The 27,274-nt window shown below is 33.4% G+C and overlaps 1 long non-coding RNA gene across 2 annotated transcripts in view; it reads left to right on the top strand.

Moving 5' to 3' along the window:
- The first annotated feature begins 12,179 nt into the window (after positions 1-12,179).
- LOC105465931 (uncharacterized) overlaps positions 12,180-27,274 on the top strand; it is a 116,327-nt gene continuing 101,232 nt past the window's right edge. For both annotated transcript variants that reach the window (XR_011607454.1, XR_977862.2), the window contains exon 1: positions 12,180-12,343. This is a non-coding gene — a long non-coding RNA (uncharacterized lncRNA). The remainder of the gene's footprint in view (positions 12,344-27,274) is intronic.

Genomic DNA, 27,274 nt, shown 5'->3' with positions numbered 1-27,274 from the left:
CTTTGGCTAAAGAGAACATACTTCAAGAAGTTGAACATACTTCAAGAAGTTGATTTAAGGGCTTATTCAGTAAGTCCAGCATCTGGGCTTGTTTAAGGGGAATTTCTATTGATTGCTATTTTTTCTGTATGTGGGCCATATTTTCTTATTTATTTGCATGTCTTCCTGATAAATAAACTTAAAGCTCTAAGTTTCCCTCTAAGGTATCACTATGTTCAGTTCTCGAATGTTTGAAATTTTCTGTAGCTATGTTGAGTTTGATTATTGGAGCCTACTCCTGGAACACTCAATCCTTTCTTATCTGATATGTTACGTACCATTTTTTGACCCACTTTCCCAAATTTTATTTTACTTGTGGTAGATTTGTCTTTTAAAATAGTTAGTTTTTTGCCATCTCAGTGGAGTTTTTGAAGCTGCATTTACAACAGGTCACAAAAAATTTAAAATTAGGATTTTATTTTGAAAAACATAGAATATTAAAAAGGATTAATAATTTGTAAAGCTAGGTAGTTGGTATTCAGGTGTTCACAATCTTATTTTCTAGGTTTTTCTTTATGATTGCTATATTTAATAATTTAAAGTGGGATGTAGCAGTGACTGGAATTGTTTGTTGGCTGGTTTATTTATCAGGTTATATTCAATGATTTTTCCACTGAATTGACAAATGAATTTATTGTATTTAGATTCCATTTCATCATCTACGTCAAAACCTTTGTCATTTCAATTTGAGATTTTTGTGTTATAGGTTTATCCTTTTCATCCACTTTCTTTCATTGTATTTTCTAATAATTATTATTTATTCAGCACCAGTTTTCTTCTAAACTTTTCTTGCTCAACATCACAAAATTTGGATTTATTTTATATGTCAATAATAAATTTATTTTCTTATCAAGTAACTCCATAATCTGCTCATAATCTACATTCAGGTATGTGCAAACCTGAGATATTTTGTATTCCCGCTGACATTGTAAAAGTTCTCCAAATATGCTTTTTGGTTTTGTGCTTTTTAAATACACCATCTTTCTCAGTATCTCAGAAAACTTCAGAGAGTTATTTGAATCCAGATACCATATGACCACACACCTCAGAGAGTCTATCTTGATGCCTCTAATCTCCTTGAAGTATTCTATCCATAAATATTTTAGAAATTTAATTATTAAAATTTATCCTATCCTAGGCACTGACATCCTTAATCTTAATGACCCATTGTAATTACCTTTTAGCTCTGAAGCTTCAAAATTACAAAACATATATTTATAAATTAGAATTAAGAACAGAAACTAAGTCAAGAATCAGTCTAAAATCACTTCAGTGATAATTTTTCTGACAATTGCATCACAATTCTTTACTACTGTGGTTTTTAGGCTTACTACATCTTTCCAAAATGCTGAGTTTTACTTTCTGAATTAAGCTCAAATATCTGAGATGATATTTATATATTTTGTATCTTTCATGGTAGCTAGCATAGTGCTGGGCTCTGATTTTAAATGCTAGTTGTCTGATTCTTCCATTCTTCAGCTAGTTGGATCATACCATTTGTAACAGGTGAAATTAAATACCATTTCATGGAGTCGTTCACTCTTTACGTGGACTGAACAGTTACTCAATATTATGTTAATAGAAGAGGAGCAAGATATTACATGACTTAACTAGGAAATAGCACATAGGAGCACATAGTATTGAAAAATATCGGCCGAACATGGTGGCTCACACCTGTAATTCCAGCACTTTGGAAGGCCGAGGAGGGTGCATCACTTGAAGTCAAGAGTTAGAGAACAGCTTGGCCAACAATGGTGGAACCCCATCTCTACTAAAAATACAAAAAGTAACAAGATGTGATGTTTTGTGCCTGTAGTCCCAGATACTTGAGAGGCTAAGGTGGGAGAATCGCTTTAACCCTGGAGGCAGAGGTTGCAATGAGCCAGGATCGCATCACTGCACTCCAGCCTGGGTGACAGAATGAGACTCTGTCTAAGAAAAAGAAAGAAAGAAAGAAAAATATTCCAGGTTATGTATTTTGCAGAAAAGGTATAAAACAATGCACAAAGTTCTATTAAGAGTATAGAATATGTATGAGTATAGGTACACGGATAACAAGATGTGGTTCCAAATCTTTCCAAAATATTGGTCTGTGATCATCAATACAGCAAATGACTTCAGTGGCTCTGGGTTCTCAGGTGTTTCAAAACAGTTAAGAAAATAGCTATTATTGTCATGTGAAGTAAAGAAAATTGTCTTTTGTGCATTGTGAAAAACAGCTGTATGTGATTAGAACTGATTGGAGATTGTTTTAACTATTTTGTCAGAAACAGTCACAAGAATTCATTATATCATCTGTGACATCTGTTATCAGAAGTGGCATCTGATTGAAACATCACTGGTCTGGTATAATTGCGTAAGAATGGTGATTTCTTGTTTTAATGTAATTAGTACTTTTGAGTTGTGATGTTGGAGATTTAATATATATTTTAGAAATGCATGAGTGCAAAATCATCAGTGCATTTTAAACTTTTTGTTTACCCTTGCTTTCTCCTATGACCTAGGCTGAAGAATATTTTTAAAGAAAGATTATCTCATTTCTCTGAATTAAGTAGAATCACAAAAGAGATTTCCTGGAAAGAGTCTCAGATGCCTTTTCCTACTTAAACAATCAGAAATTTCAGATTTTTCCAAGGTCTACGCTTTTCAGTTTGTGTAATTACTTTTTTTGCTAAATTATCTACTTCCAGGCTTTGAAATCTTATCTATCATCATACATTTATTATGACTATTTGCAACACTCCTAATTCTTTCCACATGTCATGTCAATTCTACATGTAAAATGTACTTGGAATTTGTCTCCATTCCCTGTGCCTTATGCTAAGTCTAAGACTCTAAAACTTTGTTTTTTTAATCATATTATTAGTCCAATATCAGAACAATATGTCCCAGTCAAAATTCTTCTATATCGGTTTGAGTATTTTCAGTTGTAAGTAAAATAAAACACCTACCAACTTCTCAAGTAATTAGGAAGTTATGACCTTATAAGATGGCCAGAGTTAGGGTAGCTTCAGGGTTGGTTAATTTAGGAGCTTCAGAAAATCATATAATGCTGTTTTGTTTAAATTCACTCAACAAATACATACTGAGCGCCTATTAGGTATCAGTATAGTGTATCAGGCTTTCTTATAAATATTTGATACACATTAGTGAACAAAACAGTCATAAGTTGCTGTATTGTGAACGTTGCATACCATTGTGAATAGAAGATAAGTATATACATTAAAAAGTAAATAATTAATGCATGTTAGAAGGTAATAAAACTTTGGGAGGAAAAAAGAGCAGAGAAAGATTGAGAGTGCTGAGGGTGCAATTTAATGTAGGGTGAATAATCAGGAAGAAGGTCGTATCTGAGCAGTCTTCAAGGAAATAAGGAGGTTTCTAGATAGATTTCTGGAGGTACAAAATCCACATGGAAGAAATAACTAATGCAAAAATCCGACAGGAAGACTGTGCCTGAAAAGTTAGAACTCTAAGGATGCCAGAGAATCTAGACCAAAGTAAGCAAAGGATAAAGTAGAAGAAAAAGTTCCAAAGAAAAGAAAACTGAGGCTTTGTAGACAATTTTTTTTCTTTTCCAGACAGGGTCTCACTCCCTGGCCCAGGCTGCAATGCAGTGGCATGATCTTGGCTCACTGCAACCTCTGCCTCTCAAGTTCGAGGGATTTTCCTACCTCTTCCTCCCGAGTAGCTGGGACTACAGACGTGCACCACCATGCCCAGCTAATTTTTGTATTGTTAGTAGAGACAGGGTTTCACTATATTGGCCTGGCTGGTCTTGAACTCCTGACCTCAAGAGATCTGCCTGCCTCGGCCTCCCAATGTGCTGGGATTACTGGCATGAGTCAACGCACCCGACCTTTGTAGAAAATTTTAAGTGCGTTGGCTTTAAAACAGCTTGAAATATGAAGCAATTACCAGTTTTTAACTAGCAGAATGATATGAAAGGATTTGCTATTTTAAGGGATCACTTTAGCTGCCCTATAGATTATACACTCATGAGGGGGAGGGAGCAAAGTTAGAAGAATTGTGCCAGTCATTCAGAAAAACATGATGGAAGCTCATGGCATGGTGAGCATGGTAGTCAATGGAATCTGTGGATATTTTGAAGGTGGAGACAACAAGCATTTCTAACAGGTGTAAAACATGTTTGTGAGAAAGAGACAAAACAATAATGACCCTAAAGTGTTGCATTTTAATTATTAATAACTTTAAACATTAGTGATCATAATAATATGAATAGTCCTTAAAAATCACCATAATTAAATAACATGTACTTCATTACTCTGTTTTTCACACAGTATTTCCCAACTAAATAAATATTACTCCTGTTTTGGAAAATAAATCAACCACTCAAGGATCATCTGCAAGAAAACAGAATTCTTAATTATTTATAAAATCAGCAAACTGGAGTTTAAACATGAGTACATTATATGTAAAATGAAAGCTACAATTGGCCAAGCTATCTACAGCCATATTTGCAGGTCTGATTACTAAAAAATATAGTCTATGACAGCTTACGTCTTCTTATCATTCTAGATATTTTATTTTTATTTTATTATTTTTTTTTTTGAGACGGAGTCTCGCTCTGTCGCCCAGGCTGGAGTGCAGTGGCCTGATCTCAGCTCACTGCAAGCTCCGCCTCCCGGGTTCACGCCATTCTCCTGCCTCAGCCTCCCGAGTAGCTGGGACTACAGGCGCCCGCCACCTCGCCCGGCTAGTTTTTTGTAGTTTTAGTAGAGACGGGGTTTCACTGTGTTCACCAGGATGGTCTCGATCTGCTGACCTCGTGATCCACCCGTCTCGGCCTCCCAAAGTGCTGGGATTACAGGCTTGAGCCACCGCGCCCGGCCATCATTCTAGATATTTTAAATACAGATTTTCTGGGAAAGCCATGCTACAAACACTTCATAAAATGTCCTTACAATATCTTTAAATTAACAGTGCTACTTTTACACCTTGAATTTTCCTTTGACATTTATATTTCACACTTACACAGCAGCTTTTGTAAGAATCTAGCCTTTATTATGAGGTATATTTCTCTTCCATATTACAGTTTAATTGGCATGCTATTTCTGTTTTTTATCATTAAAATATTAAATATAATAAATATGTCCAGATTGTTTGCCCAATAATAATCCCTTTGCATTCTTGTTTATGTAACCTGATTTCATAAATTAATGTTATTTTAAAAATTAATAAATTGCTACATAATCACATATTTGCATATATTTTCTGGAGACTGTGTTTTTAAGGAACAATTATAAATTATCTTCATTTGGATTTCTAAGATTCTTTCTTCCTAGATTACTATCTCTAATGTATTTTCAATATCACTTGCATCCCTGATACAAATATTACATACCTGCCACTGTAGCCCATCTTAAATACAAGTCCAATCATATTAACACCTTGTTTGAAATCCCAAAATTATTATTTTTCATCATGACAACATATATTTTCCTTTTCTGGGGATGTCAAACATGCCCTTCAAAATTGTTTATTTCCATTCATTATTTCAGCCTTATTACATGCCATATCTCTGGTCACCATAGATAGTTCATTGTTAACCACAGTGCTAAATGGTATTCAGCCCTACTATGTTCCATTACATGTCTTTGCCTTAGTAATTTCGCCCTCTGCGTGGCCCTTTACTCCACACTCTCTACTACTGAATACCTTTCCTCTGTTAAAATTTAACTTCAGTCTCCTTGCAGACCTTTCTTTTATTAAACCTGTTTGTACCTCTGTCATAGCACTTTCTGTACTGCACTAGAGGGCCTACAGGTAGATGGGAACCATCCAGTTAAGGAGAGGACAAGATATAGACACCTGGGCTTACTATTCACCCTCCAAAATGAATTATGGTATGTGATACACAAAAAGAGCAGAACAGGAAAGAGTTATGGAGAGTAATTAGCATTGGCTATAACTAGAAGGAAGAACACATGGTGTATTTTCTTCAATTAACAATTTTACTTTTAATGGTTTAGAGCTATTTTAATCACTACCTACACTCTTGGTGGTTATCCTACCTTTATTTCTTTTAAAGCCTCCAATTTTCCTAATTACTTCATGTATGGTGTAATAATTGAACCAGGATCTTAAAACCATAAAATTCTAGCTGAAATAACTCCTATTTTGCAATACACTATTGTTTGATGTAACAGATATTTTGTCATACAGTCTCCATAGGGGACAATGAAATCAACTTCTTGGTACCCTTATGAATAAATAGCACAGCTTACTTGCGGAGAATGCTTAATTTATTTCATCACATTCTATATTATTTATCTTTTGTTCTGCTTTATTTAGCTTTTTCATAGATCAAAGCTGAACTCCAGCTTTTGTGATTTGTTCTCTCCACTGTTGCAAGAAAAGAATGGAAAAGAGGAAGGAGAAGAATGACAACTATGACATCTTGATAAAGGAGATTTCAATATTTAACAAATTTGCATGTCATCAATAAATGCATTAGCACTTCAGCACCTGGCTTCTCAAGCAAACACTTTAATAAGCAGATGGTTCTGCCTGAGTGACCATTTTAAACACTTACTCCATTTAGCTTTGACAATTTGCTTGAGACAGGCTGGTATTGCTCATCAATTCTATAGCATCTTCAGAAACAGTCAAGTCATTTACTGTGAAAAATATTTTTTTCCAAGAGGTTAAAAATAAATTTAAAGTGAGCACCCATATTTTAATTTAAATCCTACTGCTTATTTGTTACTCATTTATCTATGTGGTATTGGCGATACAAATTAATTCTTTAAAATAATTCATATCATGTCACCTCTCTGGGCCAGTTTAAAGAGCCCTTATGCCTCTCATCAACATTTCCATACTTCTTGTTATCTTTCCATCTCTGTGATCCCTTCTCTTTTCAGATTATGTTTTATCATTTCCTTTACTGAGATTTCACTTATCCTTCCCCAGCCCAAGTTAAGTATTCTCTTTCTAAATTCCCCCAACCCTTCATAACTAATGCCTGCACTGAATCACAGTGCTGAAGTATAATAGAGGTGATTGCCTTTGCTTGTTGATTTCTGATATGGGGCCAAGAATCCTTTGAAAATGAAAAACACCAATTTTATAATTATATTTATTTTTAACTGATTTATTGCCTGTTCTTTTCTTTAGGAGATTAATTTAAACAAAGATTTGACTGAGCGTAAATTCAGAGTAATACTAAAGGAGTAGAATTACAGCTTCTTATTTCATGTGAAGTGCAATTTATGTTCAGATAAAATATAAAACTTTTAAGCTGAAGATGCTTACAGTAATTTCCTTCTTATTTTCAAGATCACATATAAACTTACATTTTTGTACTAAACTCACAACGTGAATATTTGAAACATAAAAGTATCAGACAAATATTAGAATGTGTAGCTTTGGTGTAATAAGATGTATTATGCAGAAAGAACAAGTGCTTTTGTATACATACAAATAAGAATTTTTGAGACATGGAAAAATGGATTCATCTTTTAAGCAAGGAAGAGACAAAGTGTCATGTTCTATAATGCATTTTTTACTCTTTTTAAGTGATCATTCTATTGAATTCCTCCGTAGAAGTAAAACAAGTCACCTAGAGTTTCCAGAAATTTCAAGTACTCAGGGCAGAGAAAATTTTCAAAGGAAGAAATTCATAAACACTAGAGTCTGCATGGGTGTACGAGTCTGTTCTCACATTGCTGTAAAGAACTATCTGAGACCTGGTAATTTATTTTTTTAAAAAAGAGGTTTAATTGGCCCACCATTTTACAGGCTGCACAGAAAGCATGGCTGGGGAGGCCTCAGAAAACTTACAATCATGGCAGAAGGCAGAGGGGAAGCCAACACATCTTAAATGGCCAGAGAAGGAGGAAGAGAGGATAGGGGAAAGTGGTACACACTTTTAACCAACCAGATATCATGAGAATTCACTCACTATCATGAGAACAGCAAGGGGGATGTCCACTTGCATGAATCAATCACCTCCCACCAGGTCCCTAATCCAACACTGGGGATTACAATTTGACATGAGATTTGGGTGGGGCCACAGAGCCAAACCATATCATTTCCTCTCTGGTTCCCCCCAAATCTCATGTCCTTCTCACATTTCAAAACACAATCATGCCTTCCCAACAATCTCCCAAAGTCTTAACTCATTCCAGCATTAACTCAAAGTCCAAGTCCCAAGACTCATCTGAGACAAGAAAAGTCCCTTCAGTCTAGGAGCCTATAAAATAAAATAAAAAAAAAAAAAAAACAAAAACAAGTTACTTACTTCCAAGATTCAGTGGGGGTACAGGCATTGGGCAAATGATCCCATTCCAAAAGGGAAAAATTGGCCAAAAAAACAGGGGGATAAAGGCCTCATGCAATTCCTAAACTCAGCAGGGCAATCATTAAATCTCAGAGCTCCAAAATAATCTCCTTTGCCTCTATGTCTCACATTCATGCCACACTATTGCAAGGAGTTAACTCCCAAGATCTTGGGCAGCTCCACCCCTATACCTCTGCAAGGTACAGCCTCACAGCTGCTTTCACGAACTTGCATTGAGTGCTTGTAGCTTTTCCAGGCACACAGTGCAAGCTGTCAGTGGATCTACCATTGTGGAGTTTGGAGGATTGTGGTCCTCTCCTCACAGCTCCACTAGGCAGTGCCCCAGTAGGGACTCTGTGTGAGGGTTCGATCCTCACATTTCCCCTCTGCACTGCCCTAGTAGAGGTCCTCCATAAGTGCTCCACCCCTGCAGCAGACTTCTGCCTGGACATCCAGGCATCTTTATACATCCTCTGAAATTTAGATGGAGGTTTCCAAGACTCAACTTTTGCACTCTGTGCACCTGCAGGCTTATCACCATGTAGAAAATACCAAGGAGTTTATAGCTTGCACTCTCTGAAGCAACAGATCAAGGTATACCTTGGGCCCATTTAGCCATGGCTGGAGATTTAACAGCTGCAATGCAGGGTGCCATGTCCCAAGGATTCACAGAATAGCAGTGCCCTAGGCCTGGCCCACAAAACCATTCTTTCCTCCTAGGCCCCCAGTCTTGTGATGGGAGGGGTTGCCCTGAATGTCTTTGAAATGCCTTCTAGGCATTCTCCCATTATCTTGGCTATTAACATTTGAATCCTTGTTACTTATGTAAATTTTTGCAGCTGGCTCGAATTCCTCCCAAGAAAATAGGTTTTTCTTTTCTACCACATGGTCAGGTTGCAAATTTTCTAAACTTTTATGTTCACTTTTCTTTTAAATATAAGTTCCATTTTCAGATCATCTCTTTGCTCACACATATGGCCATGTGGTGTTAGAAGCAGCTAGGCCACATCTTGAACACTTTCCTCTTCAGAATTTTTTTTCAACCAGATACCCTAAATCATCACTCTCAAGTACAAAGTTTCACAGATCCCTAGAGCAGGGACAAAATGCTGCCAGTCTCTTTGCTAAAGCATAGCAAGAGTGACCTTTACTCCAGTTCCAAATAAATTCCTCATCTCCATCTGACACCACCTCAGCCTGGATTTTGTTGTCCATATCACTATCAGTATTTTGGTCACAACAATTTAACAATTTTCTAGGAAGTTCCAAACTTTCCCACATCTTCTTGTCCTCCTCTGAGCCCTCTAAACTGTTCCAACCTCTGCCTGTTACCCAATTCCAAAGCCACTTCCATAGTTTCAGGTATCTTCATAGCAATGCCCCACTTCTTGGTACCAATTTTCTGTATTAGTCTGCTCTTGCATTGGTATAAAGAAATACCTGATATTGCATAATTTATAAACAAAAGTTTTAATTGGTTTATGGTTCTGCAGGCTGTACAGTAAGCATGACTGGGAAGTCCTCAGGAAACTTGCAATCATGGTGGAAGGTAAAGAGGAAGCTGACATATCCTTCATGGCCAGAGTAGAAAAAAAGGGGTGGGGAAGTGCTACATACTTTTAAATTACTAAGTCTCATGAGAACTCACTCACTATCATGAGAATAGTAAGGAGAAATTTACCCTCATGATTCAATCACCTCCCATCAGGCTCCTCTGTCAACAATGGAAATTACAATTACAATGAGATTTGGGTGGGACACACAGCCAAACCATATTATCATGCTTCAGGCCACCCCAGGTACTGCAATAATAGCTACCATGTATTGAATAATAGCATTGTGTCAGACAGTATACCAGTCATACTTTATATTCATGATTTTATTTAATTCAACAGTAATCTTATAAGGCTACTACTAAATAAATGTAGATAGAGAAATGTAAGCATTTTGCTAAGTTTCAAACAGCCTCAAAATGTTATAATCAAGATACAAGTTCATGTCTGAATAAGTTCACAACTTAGAGCACCCCCGAGTCTTGTCTGTGCCAAGGAGAATGTAAGAGTGTAAAAGTCAACATCTCTTCATGTTTAAAAACTCTCAATAAAATAGGTATTGAAGGAACATACCTCAAAACATAAGGGCCATTTACGACAAACCTACAGTCAATATCATACTGAATGGGCATGGTGTGGCAATTCCTCAAAGATGTAGAACCAAAAAAACCATTTGACCCAGCAATCCCATTACTGGGTATATGCCCAAAGGAATATAAATCTTTCTATCATAAAGATACATGTACGTGTATGTTCATTGTAGTACTATTCACAATAGCAAAGACATGGAATCAACCCAAATGCCCATCAATGATAGACTGGACAAAGAAAATGTGGTACATATACACCATGGCATACTATGCAGCCATAAAAAGGAATGAGATCATGTCCTTTGCAGGGACATGGACGAAGCTGGAAGCCATGATTCTCAACAAACTAATGCAGGAACAGAAAACCAAACACTGCATGTTCTGTCTTATAAGTGGGAGCTGAACAATGAGAATATATGGACACAGGGAGGGGAACAGCACTTCCTGGGGCCTGTCAGGGGAGGGCAGAGTGGGAGAGCATAAGGGAAAACAGCTGATGCATGTGGGGCTTAATACCTAGGTGATGGATTAATAGGTGCAGCAAACTACAATGGCACCTGTTTACCTAAGTAACAAATCTGCACATCCTGCACATGTACCCCAAAACCTAAAAAATAAATAAATAAATTTTAAAAAATAAAAAAGACTGAGTGTAAATGTTTTAGAGAACATTGTCAATTATACTCCCAGAAATTTATTAATAACCTATATCCTTGCCAAATGTGATTTTTTTAGCAACAATTTCTAGTCTTGAGATTATCAGGTCAAATAGTAAACATGTATTAAATATGAGAATAGTTATCTAATATTCTTACAAAAGTGTTTTACAATAAACCGTTGATCAACAATGTGTGAGAATGTTTGTTTCTGCACAGCCTTGCCAGCCATGGGTATCATCAAATAATTTATTATTTGTTACATTCTTATGTTTCCTTGAGACATAAATGCTGAGCATCATTTTTGTGTTTATTGGGTATGTGTAGACAGTTGTTTACAGTAAATCACTTTTAGTATTGTGAGGGGTGTGTGTGTATGTATTTGTGTGGTGTGCTCCTCTTTGCAAATTAAGATTAATGATATTAGATCTTTCTTGTCAAGAGTCAAACTTATGGTCTGGCTCTGTGACTCACCTGAGTTATCTGAGTTATAATCCCCACATGTTGAGTGAGGAACCTTGTTGGAGGTGATTGGATCATGGGGGCGGTTCCCCTATACTGTTCTTGTGATAGTGAGTGAGTTCTCACGAGATCTGAGGTTTTTATAAGGGACTCTTTCTCCTTCACTCTGCACGTGTTTCTGTTTTGCAACCTTGTGAAGAAGGACATGTTTGCTTCCCCTTCCGCCATGATTATAAGTTTCCTGAGGCCTCCCAAGCCTATCAGTTCTGAGTCAATTAAACCTCTTTTCATTATAAATTACCCAACCCCAAGTAGTTCTTTATGGCAGTGTGAAAATGAATTAATTCACTCCCTTTTATACATACTCCACAATTAATCCATCAACCAGTTCTGTTAGCCCCACTTTCAAAATATATACAGAATCAAACCTTTTTTCATGACCTACCATTGTCATGTCTCATCTGGGCTATTGTGACATCCTCTAACTTGTCTATTCCAAACAGAGTAGCTATTATGACACTTTTAAAGCATATGCCAAATAATATTCCTCTGCACAAAAAGTCTCATTCTTAGCCAAAGCTAACATCCTTACTTGGGCATTGAGTCATCTCATCCTGGCTATCCTGCCTTCATGTCCCCTTCATCTCCCATTAGCAGGCCTCCTTGTGCCACACTCTTGACATGTATCTTCTTCTGCCTTCAGGATCTTCTGCCTGGAAAGCTCCTGTCAGACATCAGGTACCTCCCGCCCTCCCTCCAGTCTTTTCAAACAGCAGTCTTTCATTGTCCTATGCAAAGCACCTCTCCCAACAATACACTTTCTTTGCCTTGTTGTGCTATTTTTTTATTGTTTGTATTACAACTTATTAACAACTGAAATATTATATGTTTGCTTTCACATGAATCATTATTAATTTTTAAAAGGGAATCATAAGAGTGCTCAAAAATAAGAGTGCTCATAAGTAGCATTGGTGAATTATTTATGATGATTGAGAAGTGAAGACATTTCTGAGCAGTAAGACAGAAATCCTGATTTATTAATCTATTCCCCAGCAATGGTTATTGAATTATCTCTCTTTTCTCTACTGATTTGAAAATGTTACTTTCATTTTCTACTGAATTTCTATATCTATAGGAAACTATTTTTGAACCACCTTAAACTAAAACCCCATGTGTATTTGGATCTATTTGGGGCATTACTTTGCTCATTGCCAAATTTTTCTTCAGAAAGATCAAACCTACTTACAATTCCAATAAACATATGAGCAAGTCTATTCTCCCAAACCATACACAAATGCTCAGGAACTGAATCTAAAAAAACTTTTATATTTGCATATGTAGGTTTTTTATTATTTAAGCCAGGAATTCATATATATGCACACACACATATATGAATATTCTATATACAAAAATTATTTATATATTTTTAATGTTTCAGATAGATGTAAGCTCTTTATATATTAATGCCATTTCATTTTAGTTTATCCTTATAGTATAGAAAACAATTTTATTATTTGAATTCTGTCTCTCTACTTGTGTTTTTTTTAAGTTTTATTTTTACAGGATTTATAGATTTGGTGGATTCCATCTACCTTATTATAAAATTTTGATTTAGACAGTACTTTATTGTATAAATTATTTTATTGTTAAATGTATTATCTTCTAAGATATGCATTTTTCATGGGCCTGAGAAGTATTAGTGTGTAGTGGTTAGCTCCACAGGCTCTAAATTTAATCTGGCTTGGATATGTATCCTGCCTCTTCCCCATACTATATGTATAAATTCATGAAACTACTTTATCTTCTTTAGCCTCTATATTCTCATCTTTATAATGGGGATTTTAAAAATCAACTAATCAAGAAGGATTATTGGCCAATTAAATTGGATAAGACATCTAAATAGCTTAATATGGTGACAGGCAAAATCAGCACAATCATATCATAAAACAAAGTTAAAATGTATTGTCATAGAAACTTCTGAAGTACTACTTTCTAAAATCTTACATTGAAGATAAGAAACCTTATGTCAACCTATTTAATGTTAGATATATAGCTTTTCAGATATTTATTCTCTATAGACATCCCAAAATCTTGCCATTATCTTCTGGATGTATCATATCTTCACTAATTTCTCTGTTAAGTGACCACCTTTTGATTCCATTTTTCTCGAGTTTTGTTTTTCAGTGTTGCGGATTTTTCTTTTCATAATTCTTCACTTAGTACTTTTCAGCAGGCTCCATTCTCTTCTTCAGGGGTTACTGGTATCTCAGATTTTCACATTCCTCAGATTACATTCATTACATTTATTTTTTACCCATAAAAATGTTTTTGGAATTTCTTTAGTTGATTTAAAATTTGTTTGAGCTCCTGCTGTGTATGGTTTTCATGACATAAAATCATTCTATGTGTGTAAAAATTTTATTTTGATGTCAAATATCCACTTTCAATTACAACATTCTCTCGATTGTCTTACATAATACATTAAGACATGTTTAGGGTTCCTCCTGTTACTTGGAGTAAGCCTACTTTATTGGAGGTAACTATTACAGAATTTTCAAAATAGTGTCCTCCTTTTAGACTAGCGAGACATGAAAATTTATGAATTTATAAATTGCTTTCTAGATTGATGTGGCTTTCTATTCCTGTGTTTTAGTATAAATTATTAGGAAAGGAAAGGAAGATATTTACACTTATCTATTTTATTTTTCTGTATTGGCATTCTGTTGCTTGGGAGGCAGGGAAAAAGTAGGAGACCAGCCAGCCAGTTGCAGAGGACCTCACTGATTCAGGAGTGGTTGTTTTCCATGTTAATTGTAGAAAGCTGATTCTTTTAGGGCCTATCTCACTTTCACAGGTCTCACAGAGAACTCTGTGCCGCAGTGCCTTCCTTTTGCACAGCCATCCATACTTGAACTAAATTTGGGCTAACACGCTGGCAAAATACCTCACACAATTCTTCCTTTTGAAGCTTCACAGTTTGAACTGGCACCTTCTGTTCTGAACTTGGTTGTTTTACCACTTTATGTTTGTTTGCTTTTGTTTCTGTTTTTGTTTTGTTTTGTGTTTCTCCTGAGATATTGTGTTCACATACTTTCATGCAGGATTTCTTTTACGTTTCACATTATCAGCTTTTCAGTACTTCCTTCAGTACAATCCTATCTGCATTACCACCCGTCTATTGATGATATCCATTCTCACCTTCCATTTTGAATAGAGAGGACAGATTTATTTTCACTTTCTAGTACATTTATTTTAAGGGAATTTATGAATGAACAGAATTAAGCATATAGGTTCGAACAATATCTTTTAACAAGTTGCATGTTTATTAAACTACATTTTAAAAGTGGCATCCCATCACAATTTAAACCAAAATACTCATCTTCCTTATGTCACCATCCTCAATAAAATAATAATTAAAAGTAATTCATGTTTATTCTCATTCTCTTGTACTTGCATGGGAATATGTATTACATGCACAGTCAGAGCACTTTTTATTGGTCAAATCTGGAAGAATAGGTACAACTGAGTCAAGTACTGTTTCTAAAATGTCAGTTAGGATATTACACCAGTAATGTAACACCTTGCAATGGCTTTTTCTCATTTTTGCCCAGACTACTTGTCTTGAGTCTTTCCCTTTCCCTTTCTAGCTTTCCATGATGTACTTTAAGAAATAGGGAGTTTGGTTCAGCGTGGACATAATTCTTCAACAGTTTAGAAACAAGACCATAGAGCAGAAATAGCAAAACCTCTAGAGAGTTTTCTTTGAGTTGTCTCCTCACCATGTTCATGTTTGAAATATTGAGCAATTTATTAATCATTTTAGATCCTCTTTTTTGTCTATCAAATGGTGAAAATATCTACACTGTAAACTTTTGAAAAAATAAATTAGATAAGGTGTTTAAAGCAGTTGCCAGACATTTTCTTTGTCATCGATGAATGTCATTTTTTTCCTTTGTGGAAGCTTTAAGTTGACAGAGTTGGGACTGATCTCCAAATCCTCTTATGTTCCCTTCTCCGTCTTTTCCTCCATTTCTCCCTCTGCCTTCTTAAAAGAGTGGAAATACAGCAACTGAAAATGATGGATTCGCAATGTTGAATTTCTGTATAAGGAGCATTATTACAAATACATAATCAGAACTACAAATGTGCAATGGAAATAGCAACAATGGGTCCAAGGAATGGGAGAAGAATTTTTTTGAGTCACTGAACTTGGGATTTTCCTTCTTATAGCAAATTTAAGAAGCAGATATGAATAAGTTGTTTGAGAAGTACCTTGGCTGTCAGTGTCACATTTCATTATACATAAGCCCAATAGTTCTCTTCCTATTAATGAGCTATTTGACTGACAACGTGATTAAACTACATATGCCCGTGATGTCACACATTTGGGTGAAAACAGTCTTGATGTCTAACAGATGAGTGCTCTAATTTGACACCAAATGAGGCCACCTTACAGAATGCAACCACTGTAGTCTAATTTTTCCAGATGGTTGTCACTTTTTCTTCTTCCCCAAAATGACTCTAGCAACTTCAATGACATTATCTGTAACTGTGTGCTTTGGGAAGATTAATTATGCATTTTTTCATATTATAAAATATGCAGTAAAGAGTCAATATTTCCTCAAATATATCTATGAACTCTAACACCTTAAAAAATGATAGATTATAGCCATTAATTATTTTGGATAACTCTAAAATAGTAGACATTTTTAATATGCAGGAGTTTCAAAATTTTGTTTGGAATCCTTTGCAAAACTCAATATGTTTTAGAATTTATTGATTATTCACTATATTCTAGACATTGTACTAGTTGGTCTGATAACTACAAATATCGATAAACCATGGCATAAGAAATTCTATACAATCAGACCACAAATAGACTATACATAAAAATTTTAGTACAATATATAAAAATTTTAGTGGATAAAAATTGAGGAAATAAATGTCATGGGAGCACATAAATGGAGATATATTGCAGTTGGATTATATTAGAATAATTCTTGGGTAAAAATGGTATCAGATCTGAGCGTCAAAGAGTAAGAATTTTGCATGTAACATCAGAATAGAGAAAGTGCAAGCTTAGGAAGACATTCAGCTAATAGCAAAAGGGAAAACCTTTGAGATAAGGAAGAACATTGTGTCCAGGTAGTTTGCATCCTAATGAAAACATTTTTATTAAATAAAAAATAGTCATCATATATTGATAAGTAAAATGAACATATAAGACATTTTTAAGAACATACACGTTTAAGTCTAATTGTTAAGGTACGTAGGCACCACCAATTCATCTATATAAGAAAATTAACTGAAAGCCAAAAGAGAATACACTAAAATATTAAAAATAATTTGCTGATCTGGTAACAAACACAATATTCTATTTTATTCAATTAATATAATCTATTTGTGTTACAAATTTTTTGAAACTTGACATTTTATTTATTCTTGCCTTGGATCTATCATATGCTGTTTATGATTTTGATAGAGTTCTAAAAGCTTGCAAAACCACAAAGTAAAGCACCAAAGGCTCCGAATTTTAGTAAGTGAGTGGCTTCCTAAAATAAGTTGAGTCTATTAGTGAAAGCTACAGTGAATTGGGTCAAAAGAAACAAAATACTGGCAGATGGCAAAGGGAAATAAGAAAAGCCTTTTTAAGTATTTCAAACATAGAAGTAATTGAACATGAAGTTCCAAGTCCATTAATAAATAAAGAGGTATATGAAACCTACAACAGCATCACAACAGCCAATTTATTGACCTGCTTTTAAGATAGGTGGTAACAAGAGTTGTTTTCTTTTAAAATGATGTAGCAACCAGTATTATCATCTGAATTTATAAGCCACACAGTGATAAAGGTAGAAGTGACAGGAATAAACACTTTAAACATTTAAGCCTAAACGAATGAACATCTAGGTGACACATTTCAGGATGTTAAAAATTAGACAATAAATGGCCTGGATATAAATCTGTAAAAGCATAAATGAACTTGAACAGATCTCTCCAATATTATTTGAATTGGGAGCTAATGATTAAAAATTGTAAAGTACTAGAATTTATGTGTGATTTTAAAAGTAAAAAATAATGTGTAAAGAATTTTTAAAGGACAACATTAAATTTCAAAAGGCATTTACATTTAAAAAAACACAACTCTTTGTTAGAATCAAAAGTAAAGATTTTTATTAGTAAATAAAGAATACGTTAGAATCACACCCAAGTGTAGGTAAGTTTACTAACCAAATCATTTGTTCTCGATTCATTGTCATATATTCTGATTTTTCCCCTAAACCGTGATACCCATTTATACTTGAGACTGTACTGCTCAAGGTAACTTACCTCATGATTATAATTTACCTTGTAAATCATGACCTGGAATATTGGTCAATGTCAACAGTAAGTATGTGAGAGAGTTGGTTTGTTATTTTTTACTTAGCTAGATCAACTTTGTAAAGACATGATTTCTTTATTTAACTTGAAGTAAGTTAATACGATAATTCTTTTTTGTTTTGTCTTGAATATTTACCTATAAAGGAAGTACATTGTTTTAAAACTATACCTTATTAAAACTGATGTTATGTAGAAACCTGTGGACAATATCTAGGAGGAGACATGGTTTATAAGAATTTTTCAGAAATATATGCAGTTTCCAATAACAAATACTATTCCTATTTGTACAGGCTAACCTGTAATTGTAGTAAAAATAATCCTAACCACAATTAAGCTAAAAATGATATCAATAACAGTTTAATAGAACTTACAAAACACTTCCAAATATGTTATCACAATTAACACTCGTAAAAACACTTTTAAGAAGAGATTTATTAACTTTTGCCTTCATTGAAGAAATATTTATGTAGTACTTATACAGGCCTGCTATAGTTTCAACAACATTTTAATACTGAACTCGTCTTCCATATGTAATTCTGTACATTGCTATCAGAATTCATTTGTTGGGTTAAGTGAAAATTCGAGATGGGATTTTGACAGAAATCTAATGGATCATATTACATTATTATATAGTATAACATATTAAATATATGATATTTATATTAACTAATGTGGAATGACTAATAATTGCTACATCCTTACATTTAGAAACATGGCAAATGTCTCTATTTGTCAGTCCTAGTTTTGTAATCTTTCATTTATTTTATAGTTTTAAATAAAAAGATTGCACAGTGATTTTATACATATCTTAAGTAATTCGTTATCGCTGAAATATAGAGTAAGTTCTGGTCACTAGAGCACCAAAATCCCATTACCAGATGCTGCTTATCTAGCTGGAGGAGACTGAGTGGGAATGGTGATGGGCTGACACTGTTAGCAGCTTTTGTTGGAACAACCCAACAAGAGTTGATGATTCTGCTCCTCTCCCAGGTACATACTCAACATTCCATGTATTGGCCAATAATGGTCTTACGTTCTACAGTAGTACTTTCCCAGCTCTTTAGAGCTTGATTCCGTGCTTCATTCAGATCTTGTCAGCTGTCTTTCAGGCTTTGCTTTGTCTGTGGTAAACTAAGAGCACCTCTACTTGTTTTTCACTATTTTTATAAATGTATTTTTATCATTTTTGTCAAATTTGGAGCAGCTGGTGGAGGCCTACCATACCTTCAATATATCAAATGGAGCTGAGATCAGAATTTCATTATATTTAATTATTTTTAATATTTAAATCATTATTACTTTTGAAATGTGTTTTCATAAAAATTTTGAATACAGCTCTAAATGTATGATTTTTTTAAATAGTGATTAGTGCCATCCAGATACCCACGTTAAATTTTGAAAGATGCACTTATACTCACTGATTGTATTTCTCAGCCACCTCAATCTGTACTAATCTGGTTCGGGTCCCGTTGCTCCAAGAAACAACCTTTATAAAGGGAATCAGTCAATGTAAGGTGGTTTCCTTTTAAAACTGTTTTAAATCTGTAACTTTTTGCTTATTTCTTTTCTCCTACCCACAGTAATTTTAAATTTTTTTCTTAACTTCATTTTGTAAAATATTTATATGAAATAGACCAAAAGTTTATTTAAGCCCTTATTTTGCAAAGAAAACAATTACAAGGATAATGCATTATCAATTTACAGTACCCTTGAAAAACGAGGAATTTAACATGCCATTATTTCCATCCCCAAACCAACACACCATAATTTGTAATAACCTCAAAACTTAAAACTATAAGGTGATAATGTATTTCTTACTCTTGTTTTATCTCTTATTATCATATTGAGTTTTTCTACCCACACGGTTAATTGACATTACATTTAATATATTTGTTTAATTGCTAACAGACACTTCTTTTAGATCTTCCATTTTATTAAAGCCTAAATTATGAATTGATTTTACATAGGTAAAGGACTTTTTTCAATTCTTTTTTTTTTTTCCAGTGAGGTTGTGTGAGTGGCAGCTTTTTCATTTGTTCATATTTAGTAGTTCTCTGCCGAGTAGAAAATTCTTGTATCATATATATTTTTTTATTTTATTGATTGATTGATTTGAGATGGAGTCTCTCTCTGTCGCCCAGGCTGGAGTGCAGTGGCGTGATCTTGGCTCACTGCGAGCTCTGCCTCTCGGGTTTGTGCCATTCTCCTGCCTCAACCTCCCAAGTAGCTGGGACTACAGGCTACAGGCTCCCGCCACCACGCCCAGCTTTTTTTTTTTTTTTTTGTATTTTTAGTAAAGACGAGGTTTCACTGTGCTAGCCAGGATGGTCTCGATCTCCTGACCTCGCTATCTGCCCACCTCGGCCCCACAAAGTGCTGGGATTACAGGCGTGAGCCACCACACCTGATCCATAATTTTATTTTTAAAGAAAAGTAAAAAGTAAAGAAATACCTACACATGATATTACAAAATTTAAAAAACCTTCAAGATTATCATTTATGCACAAAAACCTGTGCTATATTGTGATATATCAATGACTTTATTATCAGAAAATCTGTAAATGTGATTGCAAAAAATTAGAAAACACAAAAAACCAAATTTTCAAAAATTAAAAAAAAAAATTGTATTCACACCTAAGATCACTTGTGCAATTCCTACATCTGGATTTATTTTTCTTTGTTTAAAAAATATATTAGCTAAAATGAGATTATCCTCTGCTTTTCAAAAAATTGGTATATTGTTAAAAAATTTGTCCCAGAACATTTTCATTTTCTTGTAAAATACATAGAATTTTTAATAAAAGACCTAAAGTATGTAATTCAACTAATAATCTTTTATTTTTTGGTTCCTAAAAAGTGTTCCCAGAAATTAAGTTTTTCATGAAAGTATTGGTCATTTTGAATACAGTTCTAATAAATGATTTTCCTCCATATATATTCTATCAAAATAGACTGATTTAAACTTTTCTCAGCCCTGTAGATTCAGTTTAGCTTATCAGCATTCAATATGCCTTTTGTTGATACAACTGATATTTTTTCCTGTAGGAGGATCTCAAGTTCTTTATAAGTCCTTATAAAAGCAATCTGGACTGGAGAATTTCTTTTTATAAGAGAGATACTGTTTGAGATGTATAATTGTCTATATGAAAGTTAAGATACAGCTCTCCTAAAGGCGCTATAGTTACTTGATTCCATATTTCAAATTAAAGTAGAAAAAACACCCTGTTTTATGAGTAACAGTGTGTAATCACCTTATTTATTTTGCTAATTCACATAATTGCTGAAGATTTGGTTTACACCTTTTCTGCACATTGCTTGAAAACATGGTAAGAGTCTGAAATATAGTTGAAAAAATAACTGTAATTGCCTACAAGCTAGTTGTGTGCTTTTTAAAAATGCGTTCAGTTTTATTTGCGAAAACCAACAAAAATATTTAATTGAATTGCAAAACAAAAACGTAATCAGAACTGCAAAAAACTGGGCATTCACTTAACTGTTTTCTTTCTATTACTTTTAAATTTTTGTTGTTGCATCGTATTACCTAGCTTAATTTTTTAATTCAAAAATGTAACATTAAAAACTGCTGAAACATATCAAGTATCAATAACTTAATCACCATAACATAATTATGTTGATATTATATTAGTCACTTCAATTCTCTCTTTCCTTATTTCTCCATTGATCTAATAATTTGCTTTATGTTCATCTATGTATATAATCACTTAGAGATATATCTATGCAGTTGAATTTGTAGTGAACATACTTTGCTCTATTACATTTCCAATATTAATATGTAAAAATTATCTGTGATGAAGCATAATGTTTGCAATTATCTTGCTAAGCACTGCATTAGTCTGAGAGACAACTATCGTAATAATTTAATTCTACTACATCTAGTTAAACATTTGTATTCGTTTCTTTTTTATTCAGATTGTGATACATATTTGGTTAATAATACATTAGTTTTACAAACATTTAATTACATTTGATGAGTGTACATTTTTGTTGTCTTTACTGTTATCGACTCTAGGACAAGATTCACAAATGAGCATTCACAATTTCAGAGAAACTATCAATAACTTCTGCCTTCTGATGTTTATTTTCATGTTACAGAACAGTGTGTAACCATTTTAACAAATGCTTTTAACACTGGATTATGTTATTATTTAATTTCTGACTTATAATTGTAAAAGTTTACCTAAGTTTATTTAGCCTGCAGTTTTATGTCTTCAGAGGATAAACATTTTTCCATGTTCAGAACTGTTTCCTCTTGTGTACTCACATAGTTTTGTGTAGTAAGTAAGAGTAGAACTCAAGTCTTTTATTACAATTTCCAATATATATTATTATGCTATAAATAATAATTCATTGCCATTTCCTATACACTTATCTTATCTATTGTCATCTTTAAAATTTTACTTTTTAAACCAAGCCAAAAGAAAATACATTTTATAATAAGTAATTTAGGCTTAATGAAGTCCTAAAAGGCTGATACATTTTGCCAATCATTTGTGAAATGAGGGATACATTTATTTTATTTAACAAAGTTTAAGTTAAATCTTAGCAAAATGTAAGTGCAATATCGGTAACAGCTAAATGTTAATGGCATATTTAACTAACCATGTCATATTCTTATGAAGAAATGCATAAAGAAGTTCTTAAATACTTTTGTATAAAATTGACCTCAATTTTAATTAATGATTACTGGTAATATAATTATTTCTCATACTGAGTCTTACAAAATATTCCAAATTATCTTTTTTGTTTGCTGAAATTTCAATGCCAAAATATATTGGAATTACCTGTGTATAAAAATAATACAGTACTTAATTATTAAAAGAAAATTATTTCATTGACCTGTAATAGTGGATTTATATCTGCAAATAAATGTATACAGGGTGTTAATACAGAGTTAATGCCAACCTTTTACATTACCAAAATTGATATTGTTATCAATAGTATAACAATATTAATGTCCCTTCTGATCCCAAATATATATGAAGACACATTGATTTTATTCTAGTAGTGATAATACACAGACACATAAATTTGCATTATATATATGTGCTTATATATATTTATATATAGGTTTGGGGTTTAATCTAAGTAGTAGCTAATACATTTTTTAAAAACATTACTCTTGATTCTTGATCTCAAATTTTAAATAACTAATTTGTGTATAAATATAGGTTTATTCATTGTAGTCCACTCAATGTAGACCCTTCCTTAATAAACTGCTGTAGACATCTACGCATCTGCAGTACTTCACCAAGAAATAGAGGGTAAGAAAAGTAGTTCTGAGATTAAAGAAAAAAAAACTAAATATAGGACAAAAATGCTTAGGAAAAAAAAAAAAAAAGTGTCCAGTATAGCGCTATTTAAAGAACAAAAAAGCGGCCAGGCGCAGTAGCTCACGCCTGTAATTCCAGCACTCTGGGAGGCCAAGGTGGACAGATCACTTGAGGTCAGGAGTTCGAGACCAGCCTGGCCAATGCTGATGGTGAAACCCCACCTCTGCTAAAAATACAAAAATTAGCCTAGTGTAGTGGTACGCATCTGTAATTCCAGCTACTCAGGAGGCTGAGGCACAAGAGTTGCTTGAACCTGGCAGGCAGCCATTGCAGTGAGCCGAGATCACACCACTGCACTCCGGCCTAGGCAGCAGAGCGAGACCTCTGTCTCAGAAAACAAATGACAACAAAAAAAGAGCAAAAAACTAAAAAATCAAAAAAATAAATTTAATCATTTCTAAACCTTATATGTATTGCTAATATTTGAAAAGAATAATTATCAATATGGGTAAAATATTACAATGTAATATTGAAGGTAAAAACCTACATTTTTGAATGAAATTATATTTTACGAAACAATAAAACAGATAAAAAGGGTATCATAAATCAAATAAAAAGATGTTCGTGAAATGTTAGTGGAATAAGGAATGAGTTTAATTTGTTCTGTATCTCAAATTTCTTTACCGTGCTTTCCTTACTCTTAAAAACTATATTACTAATTGAAATTGTTAATTTTTAAATAAGGCATATAACTGCCAAGGGGACCAGAATATTCAACACAAAATTCACTATTTCAATTTCTTACCAGGATATGTGTATAGGGGCACATATGTAAAATTATGTTAATTTGAGGGTTTTAAATGTAATTACATTTTTATTTTTTCTAAATGAAAAACATACAAATATTTATACATGATGAATCACATAGCTGTCTGTTAAGACCTTTTATGTGCTTCTTTGTGTGTTTTAATATATCCTTATCAAATGCATATATGTTGAAAATGGTATATAATCTTGTTAATACAAATATATGGAGTTTTATTCTCATTTTACTAAGCATTAAACTAAGTATTAAATATTTTACTTATCCTCATCTTACAAAGTAATATAACTCGAAATTATATAGCATATTGTATGTTATATATTTGATATCATTAGATATATATTTTTAGTCATTTGATGATAATTTCAAAGCTTTATTTAACCACATAATAACCCTATATTTAAATTAATTAAAAAGCTTCGAAATAAGTGAAACATAAACTAGAAAACTAAAGGGATAACTAGAAAAATTCTAAAACATAGCAATATTAAGCCTCCTTTCTAAGTGTCTCATAAAAAAAAAGACTACATTAGGCATATAGAATACTTCAGTGAACATCAAATACATTGACCTAATTGACTTTTTTCTTTATAGCTTTGTTGAAATATAATGCGCATATCATACCTTTCATTTATTTAATGTGCACAAGTCAATATTTTTAGTTGTATTTCACAGTTGTGCAAACATCATCACAATGTCATTTTCGAACATTTTTGTCAACCCAGAAAGAAACTGTATAATCATTTTCAGTTAATCCCCTTCCCCATCTTTACCTAGTCCTAAGCAATGACCAATCTACTTTCAGTCTCTACAGATTTACCTATTCTGGGTATTTTATTTAAATAGAATTATACAATATATGACCTTTTGTGATTGGCTTCTTTCACTTAGCACAGAGTTCATCTATGTTGTAGTTCGTGTCAGTATCAATCCTTTTTATTGTCCAGTAATAAATCATTATATGGATATGCCACCATTTATTTATCCATTCATCAATAGATGGAAACTTTTTTTTTAGCCTTTTGGCTAAAGTAAATAACATTGCTATGAATATTTGTGCTCAGGTTTTTCTGTGATGTATGTTTTCATTTCTTTGATATTGACTTATATAGAACACATACCCAGCAGCTACAGAATAGATATTCTTCTAAAATGTATATGATACATTTTTTCCAGTAAAGATTAACCATAAATTGTGTCATAGAGTCCCAATATATTTCTAATAACTAAAAATTTTACAGAATATATATATTCTCTGACCACAATGAAGTTAAATTAGAAAAAATATGTTGAGAATTCTCATATTCATGTTTAATTTATTGTTAAAAAACCTGTTTTTTGACTTGCATATATATATTATTTCTCTTCTTTGTTTTTTATCATATGCACTTAAGGTCCTTTCTAATGTAGTATTACTTCATCTCATTTTTGTCTTCTGATATTGTTAAATTTCTTTTATGTCTATTCACGTAGTCTTGATTGTTCTTTTCAAAATGTTTTTGTTCTGGTGTGGAAGCTTCATGCCAAAATGTTTAAAGTGATCTTCTCTTTTGCTTTTTTGAACATATGTAGATATATTGGTTCCTAATTTGATCCTCTCTTGGTTTTCCTATGACAGATAATTTTTCTATTTATTTTCTTTGGAGAAAAAATTTGTACTTATCTATTTTTGGAGTTGAAAGGGGATTTCTTATATTCTGAATGGTTTCTTTTCCTTTTCATAACTTTCATAATTTCTCTCTCTGCTCAAGGATGCCCTTTGCCCTTTCTTTGCTTGTCAGGACAGCCAGCAAGTAAACTGACTAACCAAAAACAGAAAACAACAACAACTACAAAACACACACACACACACACAGCTTTCAGTGCCAATCATAAGATGGAGGAATATGTTGTTACCTAAGGTACTTTTCAGAAACATTGATGCTGCCCGATATTTATCCTGATATTTAACCCAACTTCCCCGCAGCTGACCTGTCCACTCACAGCAAAAGTTTATGCATTTTTATAAAGTTCTCTTTCACTTAAAACACAGTTTGACCCAATGTATTGACTCTTCTTTCAGTGTGAAAATATCTTTGCATTAAAATAAATTAAATGAGGTTTTCAGAACTTGGAGATCCTCCTTCTCTAATCGCTAGCACTAGGATAGATTTGTGTGTGTGTGTGTGTGTGTGTGTGTGTGTGTGTGTGTGTGTGTGTATGTGTGTAGATGAGGTTTCACTATGTTGCCCAGGCCCGTCTGGAACTCCTGGGTTCAAGCTACATTTCCCACTGTGGCCTACCAATGTGCTGGGATTTTAATTTCTATTTTCATACTGTATAAAGTATTCCAAGTCCATATATGAGGAGGAAATTTGGATGCAATTGCTCAGTTTTCTGTAGTTCCTGGAAATTCTTTATATTTCCACATTAAAAGAAAACTTTTAATGTTATCTATCCTTTAGATATTTAATTTTTAAACACCAATTTATATGTTTTGATTGATGCCCCAACTTACAATTAGAGAAATGTGAAAATGTCAAACAAAAGGTATCTGAAATTGGTTAGGGAAATGTACCACTTTCCTCATATGGTAAGTGCTTCACCTGCTGGATGATAGGGATTTTATTTCTGAGTCATCCATTTCCTGGACTCCCGGTTTTGTTCTGACTTCTAAGTGGTGTGATGACATTAATACACAAAATAAAATGTCTTTAATATTTCTTGCCATGACTGAGTCATTTTTTCTAATTTTATATGCTTATGGATGTCATCATTTCCTCATGGGATATATATATATAGACCTAATTGGCAGAAAGAAATGACACTCCATTCTATGTTAAACTTAGGTGCTTCCAAAGATGCTGTTCTTTCTTAAAGAAGAATATCCTTCCATCATAAATTTTTATTTGGGAGGGAAATAGTACAAGCTTTGAAGACAGGCAACTCGAAATCAAATTCCAGGTTTTTCATGTAAATATGTGAGCATAGGTATTTAATACACCCTGGTAGCAACAGTTTTCCAGTTTCAAAACTGGAAATGATATTGTCTATCATGGGAGGGATCAGCAATTTTACATAGAGCACAAAAAAACCACTGCCAAATATGCACTTGTATCAACCATAGATATTTGATTGATTCAACGTTTCATTTAGAGTTTCCGTATCCATGAAATGGATTGGCATTTGAAGAAT

This window comes from Macaca nemestrina, chromosome 9 (genome assembly GCF_043159975.1).
Source record: "Macaca nemestrina isolate mMacNem1 chromosome 9, mMacNem.hap1, whole genome shotgun sequence".
In the NCBI taxonomy this organism is placed as follows: domain Eukaryota; kingdom Metazoa; phylum Chordata; class Mammalia; order Primates; family Cercopithecidae; genus Macaca; species Macaca nemestrina.
This window is presented reverse-complemented; position numbering and strand designations above follow the sequence as displayed.